Source organism: Anabrus simplex, chromosome 2 (assembly GCF_040414725.1).
Source record: "Anabrus simplex isolate iqAnaSimp1 chromosome 2, ASM4041472v1, whole genome shotgun sequence".
NCBI lineage: Eukaryota > Metazoa > Arthropoda > Insecta > Orthoptera > Tettigoniidae > Anabrus > Anabrus simplex.
Genome location: NC_090266.1, coordinates 957,922,451 through 957,941,620, shown reverse-complemented (window position 1 = coordinate 957,941,620; position 19,170 = coordinate 957,922,451). Strand labels below are relative to the sequence as shown.

The window sequence follows — 19,170 nt, the reverse complement described above, 5'->3', positions numbered from 1 at the left end:
TTTCACAAGTGACTTTGCGATTTTCCATTTGCCGTTCATTCAAATCGTGTGGGACCCATTTACCGAGTTTACTGATCTTTCCCATTGTTCATAAACGTCTACTGATTGTTTCTTATGACACATTTAATGCTTGTGCCAATTGCTGTTGAGTTTGAGTTGGGTCATCATCCAGTAACACCTGCAATTGCTCGTCTTCGCACTTTTGTTGTCTACCAGAGCGCGCACTGACTTTCACATTGAAATCGCCACATTTAAATTGTCGAAACCGTGTCTCACATGTTCTAATCAATGGTGCGTGTTCACCGTGTGTTTCTACCAGCAAGCGATGAATTTACACAGCCTTTTTCTTTTGATTAAATAAGAAAAGCAGTACATGCCACACATGATCTTTTTCGGGCACAAACGTCGACATGATCACTGAACGATACAACACAAGACGCTAGTGTTTGGCGGACGTAACTTGTGTGTGTTGGTAGATTAATGTCAGATGAACAACTGACGTACGGTATGTGTCAAATTCATACGCCGCGCACTGTTCGCTGGCGCCATCTCTTAGTGAAACCGGAAAAGACTGATGCATACACCTAGTAATTAGGCCAGTGATTGCCTGTAGTTTCTAGAGTACCAGCGATTATTGTTGCAGCCTTTCACTCAGGACAGTTGAAAATCCAACGGTGGCAACTCCGGATTGTAAGGTGGGAGCAGAAAAGTCTCCGAATTGAATCCACGCACAGATTATAAGATAAGTGGTTGAAAATTTTCCAATTAAATCCTCGCTCTACGTCCTGTTTTCCTATCACTGCGTAGTTTGGACTTGGTACCGCTGGATTTTAAAATGTTTCCGAAGTTGAAGGCGAATGACGATGTCTTGGACTGACTGACAGTGTAGGTAGCAACGTTCAGCACCGTGGGAATATTTAAACTGTTCTCGATGTACTACAAATTCCAAGGTGTTCAATGCGACTTTGTGGAGGAATAAGTTAAGGTGTGAGATACAACAGGGCGAGACAACCTAGGGTACCGGGGAGTTCACGGTTGTTTTTCCCAGTACTTGTATAATAATTTTCTTTAAGATTTTTTATCAACAAATGTATTTATGACCAAACGTTCTTCACTTACGGATCGGATGCTAGTGTGAATGTCAGAGTATCACTGGTCCCTAGAGTAGTCCGGCTCCATGGCTGAATCGTCAGTGTATTGACAATCGGTTCAGAAAGTACCGGGTTCGATTCCCGGTAGACTTGGGTATTTTAACAGCCTGTGTTTCTTTTTGCCACTTGTTTAATGTCGCACGAACGCATCGAAGGATTTCCGCGACAGAAGGATGGGAAAGGGTTAGGACTGGGAAGGTAGTGGCCGTGGCATTAACTGAGGTACAACCCCAGTATTTGCTTGATGTGAAAATGGGAAACCACAGAAAACTATTTTCAGGCCTGCCGACGGAGGGATTCGAACCCACTATCTCCCGAATGCAAGCTCACAGCTGCGCGACGCTAACCGCACGGCCAGCTTGGTCGGTGTGTGTGGGTAATTCCTTTGCCTTAGAGACTGATCGCCCTAATACACTTCTCCTCAGCTACAAACAACACACCACACTACCAACCACTACATATACACGCAATAGTGAATAAGTTACATCCCTCAATCAATTAATCATTCAGCACTGATCTGCATTTAGGGCTGTCTCCCAGATGGCATATTCTTTATTAGTTGTTTACTTTAACGTTTCTTAAATAACTTCAGAGAAGTTGGAAATTTATCAAACATCTCCCTTGGTAAAGAATTCTCATCCCTATTTTCCTCTTCCTATAAACGAGTATTTGCTCCGACTTGTCCTCTTTACTTCCCACACTATCTTCATATTATATTTCCTACTTTTAAACATTCCACTCACGCGTATTCATCTACTAATTGTCATTCTAAGTAATCTCTCCACTGACATCTCTGAACATTCCGCCTAGTCAAGCTGAGCATCTCCTTACTCCCGAGTCTTTCCAGCCCAAAGTTTGCAATTTTTTCGGAACACTACTCTTTTGTCGCAAATCACCCAGAACAGAGAGAGAGGAAGGGGTCTGTGCAGAGGCCTCTGCTGATGTCTGTTTCGCAGTCAGTTAGTCTTTGTCCCTCTGTTCCCAAGATAATGGGTTCGATCCTGTATGAGGCGGTGGAATTACGAGTATATGGTATTCGAGTGCAACAACACCGTGTATTTGGTTTACGAAATGTTCAAGAACTCGCGATAGTCAAAATACCCCGGCGTCTCGTATAATCTGCAGCAATTTCCGAGGAGTTGAACAAATTATTATTATTATTATTATTATTATTATTATTATTATTATTATTATTATTATTATTATTACCGTAGTTTGGTGGATTAGCAGAGGTGAAAGAAGGTGCCGGGATGAATGGGTCTAACTACAGAATCAAAGTTAAATTTAAAATTTCAAATAAAGGTTATATTTTTGAATTTTAACAATCAACGACAAAATTTTAACAACATTTAATTTGGGAATAACAATTTGTAAACAAGACTAGAAAGATCCAAGATTCCAGAACTTTAACTCTCTCGGGCTACACGCCCCTAGTTTTACAAAAGCACAATTTGTTCAAAGGGGCAGAAAACCCCTACCACATGAAGCACTTGCTCCCAACTTTTAACCTCAAGCCTCACAGAGAACTTCTTTACAACACCAGAAAAGAGCAGACGCGCTCTCAGTTTTTCAAGCCTATTTAAGGCAATGTCAGCCTTTACAATAAATTGCCATCAAGGCACAACTTACAACAATTGAAACAGGGGTATCTCGTACCCAACTTACTGGGCCATAGCAGAAAATAACAGGTTGAGTCATTGGCCCGCATCACCAAGTTGAATGGAGGCGTGTACTTGCACTCCTACATGAAACTTCTTAAAACCTAAAAGGCACTAGGCCGATGAAACAGGGGCTATTCCCAAACAATGGAGGTGACCCGTATAAGGAAGAAATTTAAACATTAAGGAAGAGAAGAAAATCAGTTACCAAAACGTAGTCACCTCAAATCAAAATGAAGGGGAGCTCGAGAGGGTAAGGCAATCTCTATCCCCGATTTATAGTTAAAGATATTTACATAAGCCGGCAAAAATTATATTACAGAGAAGTAGGTTACATGGTAAAAGTTTCGGACCTTTCCCGCGGGTTAAACTGCTGAGCTAGCAAGAAAATAAAGATGTTAAACGGCCATTACCTTACTGAAGAGCTGCTGTCTGATGAAAGAGGCGCTTCCCGCCTCCTGCTACACGTCCATACACAAGGTTAGATGTTGATGAAGTGGCAGGAGACGTGAAAATCAGCAGTTTTAATACCCTCGGGGAAAGTTCGAGACCTTTCATGAATAAAACAGCCACAACCACTTAATTTTATTGGGTCGCTTAGAGTTACACACCAAAATCGAAGAAGAAACCTGTGATTGGTAGAAAATTAATTACAGAAATTCTTGATTGGTTAAAATCAAAACAGGCGGAAAGACAGGATAAATATTGCCAACCCAAAAATGAATACAATAAATTTAGTAAGGAACAAACTTGCGAATACAAAATTTCTTCAAATAAAATTCTTTCACTTCGCACAAGGGTGCATGATCATGGTTTTGTGTAGAGGCATCTATGAGAGAACGTCCAAACTTCTTGATAAATAGTAAACAAAAACACGTCGAAATTCACACAGTGACATCTTCAGAGGAAAAGTTTAAGTAGGTCCAGTTTTAAGTTTTGAGTTTCTCCTATAGAGGAGAATTTATTGGCGCAAGATTTAAAGGTGCGGCGTAGGGGTGTACCGCCCGGTACAGACCTCCCCGCCCCCAAATGTCCTTCCAAGGGGTGACCCAGAAGAATTTTAAAAAACTTATCATTCGTTGAAGAAAATGAAGAAAATTTCTAATTCCTTGCAGATAGGTTTGTGGAAGAATATGGAAGAGATATTGAGAAACTCCAAGGTATTTTAACGTTGTTTGTTAGAAGAATTTTGAAGAACGTAAAAACATTCAAAGTTTTATTTTTTTGAGGTAGACAGGAAGAAATTAGTTTAAACGCCTTTTTAAAGTGTCTTTGTTGCCCTAGAATGCCAAATACATGTTGATAATTTTGACGGCAAGATCAGCCGCCGCTGCCGATGTCCAGTCGAGGACGCCCGGACCCCTCAAGTACCCTCAGATACACCTCTCCCGCTACTATGAGAGGGGTAGTCGTGGTGAAGGACGACGCAGATCAAGGAGATATGTACAGTCCCCAGATGAGTTGGCGGTAGGTGCGCCGCACTTCAGCATTTGCCGGGAGATGGACTCCGGCGCGCCGTACGCAGGTTGACATCACGGGAGTGGAGTGGGCCCTTACCCCACCTCGGTGGCTGTACTGCGACGAACGGCTGCGGGGCACTGAAACAGTTAGATCTCGGCGGCAGAATTTGTTGGTGACTTATGATTTTAGGGTACGATCTTTGTTGGTGAGGCTGAGGGGCTAGCGGCGTGTAAATTTTAGCCACAGGAGTGGTTTTTCAGGAGCTGGGGGCTTAGTAATGGTCGCAAGGGATAGGACAGCAGAATAACCAGAGGGGAAGATCGTGCATACGTATACAGAGTAGAAAAGAGAACAAAGTGCAGAATGCCTAAGATTTAGAAAAAATATAACCTTCAGAGTTCCAGTGAAGTTTAGTGGCTAAGTTAACAAAGATATTACACAGGCTCAATCTGTGAAATTTGGACCCCAAAAGATCCTCTCGGTGGCTGGATTGCTCACAACAATGTAACCGGAGTTAGTAAATCTAAAATGATGCACGGCCCATGAAATCTGGGGGCAAGCTTGTCTACGGGAACGAAGTTTTTAACCATGACTTGATCTCCTACTTTTAAATTGGTGGGCCTCCGTCCACGATCATATCTTTCCTTAACCTTTTCATGAGAAACTTTAAGATTGGCCTTAGCCTTCTTCCAAAGATCTCTAATATAATCGGGATCTATTGTCTCAGATAGAATATCACTAAGAGACCAAAGGTTAGAGAGCGGCATGTTGAGTTCGAACTTAAACATCAACGAAGCTGGAGTGAACTTAGGAGATTCATGAACCACCGAATTCAAAGCGAAGGCTGACCAATGCAGGGATTTATTCCACCTGGAATGATCATAATGATGATAGGCAATAAGAGCCGATCTCAGATTACGGTTGACCCGCTCAGCCAGCGATGGTTGAGGATAATACGCTGATGTTGTTACATGTGAGATGGATAGATCAAAACAGAATTTACGGAAGAGATTGGAGGTAAAGGCTTTAGCATTATCAGAAACTATATATTGACACGGACCAAAAGAGGCAAAGATGGTATTTAAACAAGCAATAGTGGACTGAGCGGTAGCCAGTTTAGTCGGAAATAACCAGGAAAATCTAGTGAAACCATCTACACATACGAGAATGAATTTGTTGGCATTCCCCTTTGATTGGGGGAAGGGTCCTACGTAGTCGATGTAAAGACGTTCCATGGGGCGCGACGATTGATGAGAAGATAGAAGACCTAGCTTAGTGGACAATGCGGGTTTACTGAGCAAACATGATTTACAAGCTTTTACTAATTCTCGAATTTCACCGTCCATACCTTTCCAAATGAACATCTCCCGGAACTTTTCTCGAGTTTTGAAGATGCCTAAATGCCCCCCTAATGGGGTCTCATGGTAATACTTGAAGATCATAGGTACAAGAACAGCTTGAACCACAACTTTCATCTTCTTATCATGCCCGGACGGGCAACATAAAACACCATTCCTCAATACATATGGGACGACGTGTTTCCCAGAGGAAAGGGTTTCCATAATAGGAGCCAGCACTGGATATTCGCGTTGATATTTCTCAATGTCCCTAAACAACATGGGGGCATCAGTTAGAATGGCATTTACACCAGGAAGTATGGACTCTGGCAGCGAAGAACTGTCTTCCTGTTCAGAGGTCTCTACATCATGAGCGAACATGCGGCTTAATCCATCCACAACAACATTTTCCGATCCTCGAATGTGCCTAACGTCAAACTGGAAGGCAGAAATTCTAATGGCCCAGCGGGCTATACGACCAGTACGACGCGGCCTAGCTGAGACCCAACTTAACACGTTCAGTACCTGCTTCTCAGCGGGACACTTGAATGCCTGGACCAGCCATTTTCATGCCCGGCCCTCTTAACGTGCATTACTTAATAAAATTTACCATTACTCCTGAACTATAAATGTTAGAAACATGATACTTTGTGCTAAACTCTAGTAAATATTTAGGGTGTGATACCTGGTGTCACAGGTTCCAAAATACGTCTAATTTTATATAGCCTATCTGTACTTTCGGCATAATGATTACTGTCACTGTAATGAAGAAAGGAAAGAATATGAAGAAAGCGTATTCGGAACATTGTTTTATAAAATATCGGAGTATGAAAAACAGGGTCTTCGGTCCAGTACATTTTTATATAAGGATTTTGGAATAATCGGTTTCCACGATTGCATGAACGAATTCTTCGTGAAAGGCCGGGGCGCCATGCCTATCACTTGACTCGCGTATAGATTGGTCTGCTCACACACATACTGATAAAATTCGTCACTGATGAAAATACTCACCTAACTCAAAATATCCTGCTCATTTTCTGTTTGAACGTTTCTGAATTCTCTCTAAACGATGGAACAGGTGGACAATAACTAGGATGATATGTATCGAGCACTTCATTTTCCTTTATAGGCCTATTGGATTCGGGAATCGGAATTTCCTCGTCACTCTCACTTTCAGGAATAAGTTCATCACCAGAATAATCATTGTGAACAATATCTAATAATTAATCTTCCGTAATAAACTTTGTTTTATAAGCCATTATACTACACTTGGTAAGAACGACACGCACTGCATTGGAATCTCAAGTGCCGTCTTGACGCGCGAGGAAGTGCTGAGATATTCCCGCTAAAACAGCTAAGATAAACATAAGCCCACTCAACGCGAGGGTTATCTCAAAAAGGTCAACCAACTTCCTGCTACAACCAGTAACGCTGACTAAGGTATAAGAATGCATAGATGACGAATATAAACAGCGTTGCTTCGCGCGGAACATTAAACGTCTTACGCCGTCCACGGCCCGCAATGAGTTAAGGCTTGGTTATCTGTTTCCAAGTCGAACTTGACGTGTTCCAGATAGAGGCGGAACTTCTCTAGTGCAAATAAAACTGCCAAACCCTCAAGTTCATAGATGGAATACTGGGCTTTTTGAGCCGATAATGTCCTAGATGTATAGGCGATGGGTCGCCTTCCGAGTTCAGTCTCTTGAAGAAGGACTGCAGCCACCGCCGACGACGACGCGTCGGTTTGAACGATGAATTTCTTCGAGAAATCCGGCATAGCAAGGACAGGGTCGTTACAAAAAGCTAATTTCAGGTCTTCGAAAGCAGCTTGTTGAGAAGGCCCCCACTCAAATTTGACGCCTTTCCTACGGAGTAAGTTCAAGTGCGCCGCTCTGTTAGCGAATTTAGGAATAAATTTCCTGAAGTAATTCACCATTCCGATGAACCTGGCAATCCCTTTGATGTCCTTGGGAGGTTTAAAATCACGGATGGCCTGTGTTCTGGAATGATCGATCGAAACGCCATCGGGCGACACTATATGCCCTAGAAATGACATGGAAGGCTTAGCGAAAGCAACCTTAGATAACTTCACAGTTAACCCTGCCTTACGAAGGCGATTGAGGACCTCTTTCAGGTGATCTAGATGTTCTTCAAAGGTCTCAGAAAATACGACGACATCATCCAGATAATGGTATAAGTACTCGAATTTGATGTCGGAGAAGACCCTATCTAGCAGTCTCGTAAGCACGGCTGCTCCCATGGGGAGCCCGAAAGGCACGCGGTTGTACTCATACAAGTTCCAATCCGTGGCAAAAGCTGTCAGATGTTTGGATTCTTCGGCTAGAGGGATCTGGTTATACGCCTGATTAAGGTCTAACATAGTAAAGAACTTAGCTTTTCGAAACCATGAAAAACAAGAGTGAAGGTCCGGAAGGGGCACAGATTGTAACACCACCTTCCGATTTAATGCCCTGTAGTCAATCACAGGCCTGAAGCCACCTTGGGGCTTCGGAACCAGTAACATAGGCGATGAATACGCCGACTTAGAGGGTCGAATTTTACCATCCTTCAGCATTTGATCAATGATCTCCTTAAGAGCCTTCATTTTAGGAGAAGAAAGCCTGTAAGGTGGAAACCTAACTGGGATCGAATCAGTAACCTCAATCTTGTATTCAATAAGGTCAGTAACACCAAGAGTATCGGAGAAAACCTCTGGAAACGACTGACACAACTTACGAATACTCTCAGCCTGCTCCTCAGGTAGATGTCTAAGGTCTAACAACATCTCATCCTGGGTAGGCGAAACAGATGAACACGACACAGAATTACATTTTAGTAAGGGGATTTTGAAATTACTAGCAAATTTGAAAGTGCATGACTTGCTTTGAATGTCGAGCACTAGACCAGTAAAAGACATGAAATCCGCTCCGAATATAATGGGGCAAGACAAATGCTTAGCCATAAACAGTTTAACTTTCCAAGTAAATTTAGCAATCCTAATTTTGGCGAAGATGAATCCTAGAATTTCTACTGGAGAAGAGTTGGCCGAAATACATTGAACCGCAGAGAAACAATAATCCGAAAATTTACAGATAGACTTTAATTTGGAATACCATTCAGCCGAAATAATGGAACACGCACTCCCCGAGTCTAATAGAGCTGTAACAGGTTCATTATTCAATTCAATTTTGAGAAATGGTACAAGTGCGGGGGTCTCCGCCGCAATCCTAAGACATTATTTGGGACCTTCGAATGATAAATTGGACGAGCCCTGACCTTTTCCTGAGCTTTCGTTGGGTTTAACAGGGGGTGAGCCTGAAGAAGGTGAGCATGCCGACTCAGCCGATGCTACTAGTCACTTTTGGTTATTTGCATTGTTGAAAGTTGCACCAGAAGTTGAACAGGAGGGGGTGCTGTTCGCAATAGGGCAATTTTTTGCAATGTGATTAAATGAGCCACACTTGAAACATCCTTGTGATGACCCTGCGCCGTTCTTTATCCCACTGGATTTAATCAATGGACACTTGTTCCGAAGATGATCTGGCGACTCACAAGCATAATATTTGCGGGTTGTGAAGGTTCGGCGAGGTGGAGGCCGAAAATTAATCGAGGACGGAGGGGGCTCCTTAGCTACCCGTAATGAGTCAGCATACCTAACTCCTTCGGCTCAGACAGCCATAGCCTGTAACTCGGCAATAGTCTGCGGACGCAACGCAAAACACAAGTATGACCTGTATGGTGGGGAAATGCCTTCCACAATGGCCTGCACAATTTGATCTTCAGGGAAATGAAGTTTAAATACCCTCGTGTAGAACTTAATGTCTTGGATGAAGTCGGCAAGACTTTCATCCAGTCGCTGTACTCTATAAAAATACTTTTGTATTAATGAAGACCTTGCTCGAGCCGGAATAAAATTTGCCAGGAGGTGTGCATGAAAATCTTCAATAGATGATTGTTCAGATATGGCTCTTACTATTTTGTCTGAGAGGACACCAACAGTATAAGGTAAATAATCTGAAGAATTTGAGAAGGGGAAAGAGAAAACACTAGAGCGTGATCTTGAAATTCAACTAAAAACCTTAAGAATGCAATAACATAATTAGTGGAGTTAACGGAGAATTTAGAAATACCCCTAAGCAACATCGCTAAAGGATGAGGCAAATTACTGAACCCAGGTGACATAGTAGGTAAAGGCCTAGGGGGCGGAGAAGCTGTTTCAGAGACTGTATTATTCAAAAGGAATGGTGGGATTGAAGTGCGAAGATCAGACTCATTTCCTAATGGGGCAGACGTCTGTTGAGTAACCGCCAATGTCCTACTTTCTTCCCCTTTGGAAGAATCCTCCTCGCTTACTATGTTTACAACTGTGGCTTGATCGGTCTTGGGATGAACGGTCCCAGTTAACAACTGGCTAACTTTACTGGACATTTTGGAAAGGTGTTCAACAAGAGTACTAGCCTCCTTACCCTGAACGTCGTTGAACTTAAGAGACAATAGATCACTAACTCTATGGTAAAAATGGAACAGTCTAGCTTGTACTCTTTTAAGTTGATTAGGAGATGGATCACTTACTTCAAAAAACAAACTACGGATGCTAGCTCAGTAGTATTGTCAGTGATCGTGGAGAGAGCTTCATCAATATCTGTCTCCCCCAAGTTTGGGATACTAATTGGCAATCCAAGGGATTCTTTAAGCTTGGTGGTATCGGCCGCAACCGTGCCTCCAGATTGAACATTTCTAATAGCTAATTCATAAATTAATTCCTCCTTGCGCAAATAGGCGGGTGGAGGACTTCGCGAGGACCGGACACGATGACAGAAACTTTACAAATTTATAATTTTAAAAGATAGGAACAGAAAATTCCAGCGACTGAGAAAATTGTTAGAGTTCAAATCAAAAGCAAAGTTTAGCCGTCAAAAGGGGCTTGATTGAGACCCATTCAACCACGCTCTGCTACCACTTGTTACCGTGGTTTGGTGGATTAGCAGAGGCGAAAGAAGGTCCCGGGAAGAATGGGTATAACTACAGAATTAAAGTCAATTTTAAATTTCAAATAGGCTAAAGGTTATATTTTTGAATTTTAACAATCAACGACAAAATTTTAACAACATTTACTTTGGGAATAACAATTTGTATACACGACTAGAAAGATCCAAGATTCCAGAACTTTAACTCTCTCGGGCTACACGCCCCTAGTTTTACAAAAGCACAGTTTGTTCAAAGGGACAGAAAACCCCTACCACATGGAGCACTTGCTCCCAACTTTTAACCTCAAGCCTCCCAGAGGACTTCTTACAACACCAGAAAAGAGCAGACGCGCTCTCAGTTTTTCAAGCCTATTTAAGGCAATGTCAGCCTTTACAATAAATTGCCATCAAGGCACAACTTACAACAATTGAAACAGGGGTATCTCGTACCCAACTTACTGGGCCATAGTAGGAAATAACAGGTTAAGTCATTGGCCCGCAACACCAAGTTGAATGGAGGCGTTTACTTGCACTCCTACATGAAACTTCTTAAAACCTAAAAGGCACTAGGCCGATGAAACAGGGGCTATTCCCAAACAATGGAGGTGATCCGTATAAGGAAGAAATTTAAACATTAAAGAAGAGAAGAAAATCAGTTACCAAAACGTAGTCGCCTCAAATCAAAATGAAGGGGAGCTCGAGAGGGTAAGGCAATCTCTATCCCCGATTTATAGTTAAAGATATTTACATAAGCCGGCAAAAATTATATTACAGAGAAGTAGGTTACATGGTAAAAGTTTCGGACCTTTCCCGCGGGTTAAACTGCTGAGCTAGCAAGAAAATAAAGATGTTAAATGGCCATTACCTTACTGAAGAGCTGCTGCCTGATGAAAGAGGCGCTTCCCGCCTCCTGCTACACGTCCATACACAAGGTTAGATGTTGATGAAGTGGCCAGGAGACGTGAAAGTCAGCAGTTTTAATACCCTCGGGGAAAGTTCGAGACCTTTCATGAATAAAACAGCCACAACCACTTAATTTTATTGGGTCGCTTAGAGTTACACACCAAAATCGAAGAAGAAACCTGTGATTGGTAGAAAATTAATTACAGAAATTCTTGATTGGTTAAAATCAAAACAGGCGGAAAGACAGGATAAATATTGCCAACCCAAAAATGAATGCACTAAATTTAGTAAAGAACAAACTTGCGAATACAAAATTTCTTCAAATAAAGTTTCTTCACTTCGCACCAGGGTGCATGATCATGGTTTTATGTAGAGGCATCTATGAGAGAACGTCCAAACTTCTTGATAAATAGTAAACAAAAACACGTCGAAATTCACACAGTGACATCTTCAGAGGAAAAGTTTAAGTAGGTCCAGTTTTAAGTTTAGAGTTTCTCCTATAGAGGAGGATTTATTGGCGCAAGATTTAAAGGTGCGGCGTAGGGGTGTACCGCCCGGTACAATTTTTTTTACTAGGGGCTTTACGTCGCACCGACACAGATAGGTCTTATGGCGACGATGGAATAGGAATAGCCTAGGAGTTGGAAGGAAGCGGCCGTGGCCTTAATAAGGTACAGCCCCAGCATTTGCCTGGTGTGAAAATGGGAAACCACGGAAAAACCATCTTCAGGGCTGCCGATAGTGGGATTCGAACCTACTATCTCCCGGATGCAAGCTCACAGCCGCGCGCCTCTCGCCCGGTAGCCCGGTACAATTATTATTATTATTATTATTATTATTATTATTATTATTATTATTATTATTATTATTATTATTATTATTATAAACGCCCCAATTTAGAAAGCTAAAAGGATTCGCCGTGCCGACCACATGACACCTCTTAATTATGCAAGCCTTCAGGCTGAACAGCGGTCGCTTGGTACACCATGACCCTTCAGGGCTTTTGCGCCATGGGTTTTTTAATTATGAACGTCTAATTCTATTCTACAAAATAGCATAAATACTGTAGATGTCTGCAATTGAGCGACTTGGTTACGGGGTTCAGGACGTGTAGCTGTTAGCTGGATTGTGAGTGCGCTGTAGCGCTGATTATATTCCATTTTAGCTGTTGAAACAAGGAATTGTGGGAATTATTAAAACGAACAACTTGTACAAAGCCTGTAATTATTTCCTTTATTTTCTTTAATTATTAAAAAAATATTAGCGGAAATACGCATAAAATGTCCTACGTCACGGCTAACCGTTTTGTATAGCGCCACGGCAAGTAGTGGAGACTTGGCATGTGCTGTGAGGAAGGATAGCATGGGTATATGGTATTTTGCCAACGTCATGGACACTGACGTATGATTCGCCTGCTTGCCGCGCGCATTCGTCAGTCTGTCAGTCTCTTTAGTGTCTGTTAGTTTCTTAGTGTGTAGTCAAATACTAAATGTTTTTTAATTGTACAATCACGTCTTACTTCTATTTCATTGTAATACATGTGTGATTATTGTTCCTTTGGTGGAAAGAAATGAAATGGCGTATGGCTTTTGGTGCCGGGAGTGTCCGAGGACATGTTCGGCTCGCCAGGTGCAGGTCTTTTGATTTGACACCCGTAGGCGACCTGCGCGTCATGATGAGGATGAAATGATGATGATGACGACACATACACCCAGTCCCCGTGCCAGAGAAATTAACCAATGATGGTTAAAATTCCCGACCCTGCCGGGAATCGAACCCGAGACCCCTGTGACTAAAGGCCAGCACGCTAACCATTTAACTATGGAGCCGGACTCCTTTGGTGGAAGGAGTATTGTATCAAAATCTCACAAAACTATTATTACCCCCACTTGAGTTGGTAAACTGTCGACCTTTATCTCTGTGTCGAAATTCGCTCAGAGAGCATAAAAACTTACCTTTTTTGTAGGTTTTCTCCAGTTTTTATGTATACAAAAAACCCATCCCAGCTATATCCCACAAACCCGGGTACTATGTTGTCTGTACATTTTCTGCCCCCCTACTTCTAATTAGGGGCTGCCTGCTCGGCTCGCCCGGAAGGACGTGGGTTCGATTCCCCGTCAGGAAGTTGTAAAATTTAAGAAACGATATTTCCACTACTGGTGGTGCACATAGCCCTGAGGTTCACTCAGCCTACACCAAAATGAGTACCAGGTTAATTCCTGCGGGCAAAGGCGGGCGGGCGTAGAGCTAACCACTCTACCCCCATCAGGTACCGAGATTACGGATAGTGGAAGCCTTTACCTTCCACTCCTCCAAGGGCTTTCTTGGTCTGTACGGAGATGACTTTGATTTGCTTTGCTTTGCTACTTCTAATTCCCAATCGCCGCTACTGTGAGTGCGAACCCCACTGTTGGCAGCCCTGAAGATCGTTTTCCGTGGTTTCCTATTTTCACACCAGGCAAATGCGGGGTTTTTTCCTCATTTAAGACCACGGTCGTTTTCTTCCCAGTCCTAGCCCTGTTCTATACCATAGTCGCTATAACTTCTTCCCGAAAAAGGAAAAAGATGCGTGCTTTCTATTTTTCGACGATGGTTTGTCGTCTTGATATTTCATGTAGTTTGCCTATTATGCTTCGACTGCGAAATTAGCTTTGCACACCGTGCGTCCCTGACTACGTCTGCTCTCCCTGTAGGATTCTTCACCATTTAAATTTATAGTAATATTTTTCATTCATTTTACAACAAGCAAATATACTGAATCCTTCTTGTTTATCTATTGACTATGTTATCTATACTATGAACGCTTAGCAACAACGTGTTAGGAAGTTCTCTTCAAGGAATTGAATTAAATTTTGATACGTTAATCTATATTTTAAAAAAACAGCTTGTAGTTTTACGCCAGTTTTACATAGAATTCGATCCACTGTACTGAGGTATTTAATTTTTTAAATCCCACGTGTTGGCTGAGATTCGACCCATGGCCACCTTGATGAGAAGCCATTGACAATTTCATTCCGCTAACATGGCCCTGAGACCGAGCTCGATAGCTGCAGTCGCTTTAGTGCGGCGAGTATCCAGTATTCGGGAGATAGTAGGTTCGAACCCCACTGTCGGCAGCCCTGAAAATGGTTTTCCGTGGTTTCCCATTTTCACACCAGGCTGTACCTTAATTAAGGCCACGGCCGCTTCCTTCCCACTCTTAGCCCTTTCCTGTCCCATCGTCGCCATAAGACCTATCTGTGTCGGTGCGACGTAAAGCAACTAGCAAAAAAAAATGGCCCTGATACGTTAATGTACTCTAGCGTATTAGCCACAAATACATGAACTTCAGGTGTAAAATGATTAGAAATCGAATTTGTTTACAAATGCATATTTTGTTTGCCGATATGCAGACCTCCAAAACCGACGGCCACGGCCGCTTTCTTCCCACTCTTAGACCTTTCCTATCCCATCGTCGCCATAATACCTATCTGTGTCGGTGCAACGTAAAGACGTTTGTAAAAGAAAAAAAAAAGAAACACGCGGGTTGCTTCTTGGTGATTCGTTGGATATTATGGAGAACGTGAAGCGCGAACTGGAAGGTATCCCAGGAACCCTCAGACTCTGCTTGCAAACAAAATATCGTGATGTTCTTAATGGAAATCCGGGCTACTACATTATGCTTGCTATAAACAAATACTTGTCTGGTACTGATGGTGAGGATCTACCAGAGTGTTTAACACCTACACTCGCTCTCGAATTCAAATACTGTCCTGTCACATCCGTAGATGTAGAGAAATCATTCTCCGCATTAAAGCTGGGTTTAACAGACAAACGTCACGGATTTAAACCAGAAAACCTGAAGAAGACTATTGTAGTGTACTGCAAAGCAGATTATCTACAGCAAAAGTAGGTTGTGCAGTGTAAAATAAAAGAAAAATGTTTTTTCAAGTGTGTTTCTTTTTGTCTGGTTATCACTAGCCTGGTGCTGCCTTGCTGAACAGATCCTGCAACGAAGGTGGGCGGCGTCTGTTGTGCACAGGAAACTGTGCTAAATGCGGTGGGGGAGGGGAGTGTTATGTGTGACATCACAAATACCCAGTCCCCGAGACAATATAATTTCTTCTTCTCCTTGTGCCGTATCCTCACTGGATGGCAGCTGTCATCAGGGCGATCTGGTAAGAGAATTAACGATTCACGATTAAAAAATCACGATCCGGCTGGCAATGGAAACAAGGACCCCGAGGTCCGAAAACCAAGACGCTGTGAGACTTTGTGAGGATTGTGGATCACAGAACGAGTTAGCTACGAAGTACATAATGCTACGTACCAGTTTTCTGCCTGTTGCACCCATTCGGTATTTCCTGGAAGGAACTAGTGAGTCAGCTGGCAGCTCCCAGACGGAGGGCGTGTGGCGACGTTGCGACTTCTCCCTTCTATTGTTCTCTTTGTCTAGGATCTTCTAGAAGGCGAACCAGAAGTGCTGTCTCATAATGTTCTAGTCTCAAAATATTCGAACATGAAATTGACAGAAAACTGTATCAAAATATCCGCAAGAAATATGTAGCCGAAATACTGTAGATACGGTAACGAGTCTCAAAATATCCGCAAAGTGTAGATACTGTTACTGCATTTGCGACAAACAATACAATTCTTAAGTTTACTAACTGGGTGCCCGTACGTCGCTAAGTAAGGGTGAATTTATTATTATTCGTTTTATATCAAAGATATTTTCGACTACTCCGACGATTAGTGGATGGACAATCTACAAATGCCACTTGAACTGAGGAACAGTCACGGAAAACGACACCAAACAAACAATGCCGTTGTAGGATGGTATTCTTAAGTTCAGTCGTCTGATAAAACGACCTCACCCCCACTTTAAGTAGTTGGTATCTTGTTTGAAAAAAATGAAGCTGGAACATCATATTTTAAAATATCCAGAATGGATTTTAATCTTGAAGGTTCGATGAGAAGAAAGAAATATAGTATTTTAGACGAAATAATCAAAAGGGCGACACTTAAATACGAGGAAAATGGAGACATCGATTTTTTTCAGAATAATTACTTATGTCATCAAAATGGACTCAAACCTGTGACAACATTCTGACGATAATATTGTAAATGGTTTCACAATAAATTGGTAAATTTGTTGATATTAGGCGAAGCAATGGCTGCATTTAAATACGGGACTAGGCGTAACTTTGTAGGCCGCAAGATTTTGCATATACGACACAGCAACAGCGCATTTTTTTAAAATGGGACTACGCCTAATTTTGCGCGGGTTTGTGGCCTCTATGTGTCTATTGAGCCTGTCGTGTATGTTCGTGCAAGGCTCTACGGCAGACACATCTCACTTTTACTTCAGCTCCTCGCGCTCAGTCACTTAACACGCAACAGCTGCGCAGAGGAAGGCTCAAACACAAGGCTGCTGAACACCGCAACACACGACGACTATTCCATGGCTCGAATCCAGAGAAAGTCCGCCACTCACACAATCACCCCACGCGACCGCTCCACACAGGGAACAACTCAACAGTGACGACTAGACAGCGGTCACATAAAAGCAGCAGTTCAAAAGTGCTAACAAGCACTCCAATACTCCTCATAACAACTACAATTAACACTGGTCCAACACTACTCACACCAACTGTTCCACACACTGACTCCACGTCGGTCCATAGTTCTACACAGGCAGGACACACACCGTACTCCGCTCACTACGCACACAGTACTCCGTTCAGTACTCCAAGGCAGTACACACAGAGTACTCCACTCAGCACTCCAACAATACTCCAACATGACGACACTTTGACATTAACCCCGGTGGGATACCCACTACACAAATTCTGGCGACAGCTTGCACTACTCCCATCCCACTGCAACTACTCCATCTTTCGCGGCAAGCTTCCTTTTATTTCACTGGTAATAGAGTACTAAAATCTTCGAGGCCCGGCTAGTGACGGAACATTCTCGTTTCATCCCCGGCAAGGCACACGGGGAACCAGACTAAAGGACAATACAAAGAGAGGCCACGGCATGTCCTCGGGAAACCCAAAGGGGCTACGACAAGGCTGGCATGTAACATTACTATTATGCTACATTTATAACAGGAAAGTACGGTTTTCGAATTTCATTCATTGTTTTGTTTCGTATTAAGACCTCTCCTATTTTCATAAGAATAAAAAGCGAGGTTGTAGTTTCAAGGAAGTATGAAGGAGACCGAATCTATTCAAATCATCGGTCAACGGGCCAGGGCCAGGGCATTGAACCGCACAAAAATTGCCATCGCAGAAGATGACTCTCTTTTAAAATCCTCTTGTTTGAAATAGGATGAACATATTGTGCAGGTGGTGGGTTTCCAAGTATCATCTTTTCGGTCACCGGCTATCCACAGTTTACGAATATCCTTGCGTTTCAAGAATGTAGGCTATAACATTAAGTATTTCTTTGCCGGCCAGTTTTTGTGCGGTTGAATGTAAATGTTGCTCATAGCCCTGCCTTTCGCGCTAACCCGTAAGTGAAAAACATGCGTCCGTCAACAGCTGCAAGAAATGGCAATAGAGTTCTGTTGCTAGCGTGTATTTGCGTAGCTGTCAAATGAGTGAAATTACGATAATACAGCTGGAGATAAGTTTAGTTGCCTGTGAACAAAACACAAAACAAAACACACAAAACAAAACAAAACAAAACAAAACAAAACAAAACAAAACAAAACAAAACAAAACAAAACAAAACAAAACAAAACAAAACAAAACAAAATCATGACATGCCAAGACAGGGGCGTAACGTTAGGGCCTGGGCCTTTTAAGGAGCCCCGCAGACCCCTTGCAACATATATATATATGTATGTATAGTGTGTCTGTCTGCCAGGTCATCAGCCCAGAGGCTGGTTGGATCCTCGAATAACACCGCCATAGGCTGTGCGGTTATAGGGAATCCGCAACAACCTATGGCAGGGCCAAAATGAGGCGTACTAGGCAAGATGAGGAGTGAGGTAGTTTGCCATTGATTTCCTCACTGGGCCAGAAAGTGCTGTTGCAGCACAACTGACCCTATGAGGAACACCTTTCATAACAATCAAATGCACTCCTACTCGGAATGCCATTAGCCCATTACTCACCACTATCCACTCCAGTAGCTTCCATATGGCACAGCCATGGATGAGACTGGGACTTCGGTGGAAGCTACACTTTGATCTGGTCTGTGCCAAGAGACAGATGCATAAGTACTGCATCCATCAAGAAATAGCAGTAGGCGGATATATAATTTATAGTAGGCCTATATTATATATTTACATATAATATAAAATTATATAAAATAATATATAATTCTGGTGGATTTTAATTTGACTTGAAAAATTAGGTACCGGGCGAGTTGGCCGTACGGTTAGGGGTACGCGGCTGTGAGCTTGCATCCGGGAGATAATGGGTTCGATTCCCACTGTCGGCAGCCCTGAAAATGGTTTTCCGTGGTTTCCCATTTTCACACCAGGCAAATGCTTGGGATGTCCCTTAATTAAGGCCACGGTCCCTTTCTTCAAATCCCTAGGTCTTTTCTATCCCATCATCGCCGTTAGACCTATCTGTATCGGTGCGACGTAAAGCCATTAGCAAAAAAAACATTATGTGAGTCAAGTAAACACTACCCGGTCTAGAAAGCCAAGAATAACGGCCGAGAGGATTCGTCGTGCGCCCACATGACACCTCATAAT

General features: G+C 42.7%; 1 protein-coding gene across 1 annotated transcript in view; it reads left to right on the top strand.

Moving 5' to 3' along the window:
- Positions 1 to 19,170, top strand: part of Elk (Eag-like K[+] channel) — an 826,503-nt gene that overhangs the window by 433,858 nt on the left and 373,475 nt on the right. The window lies entirely within an intron of this gene.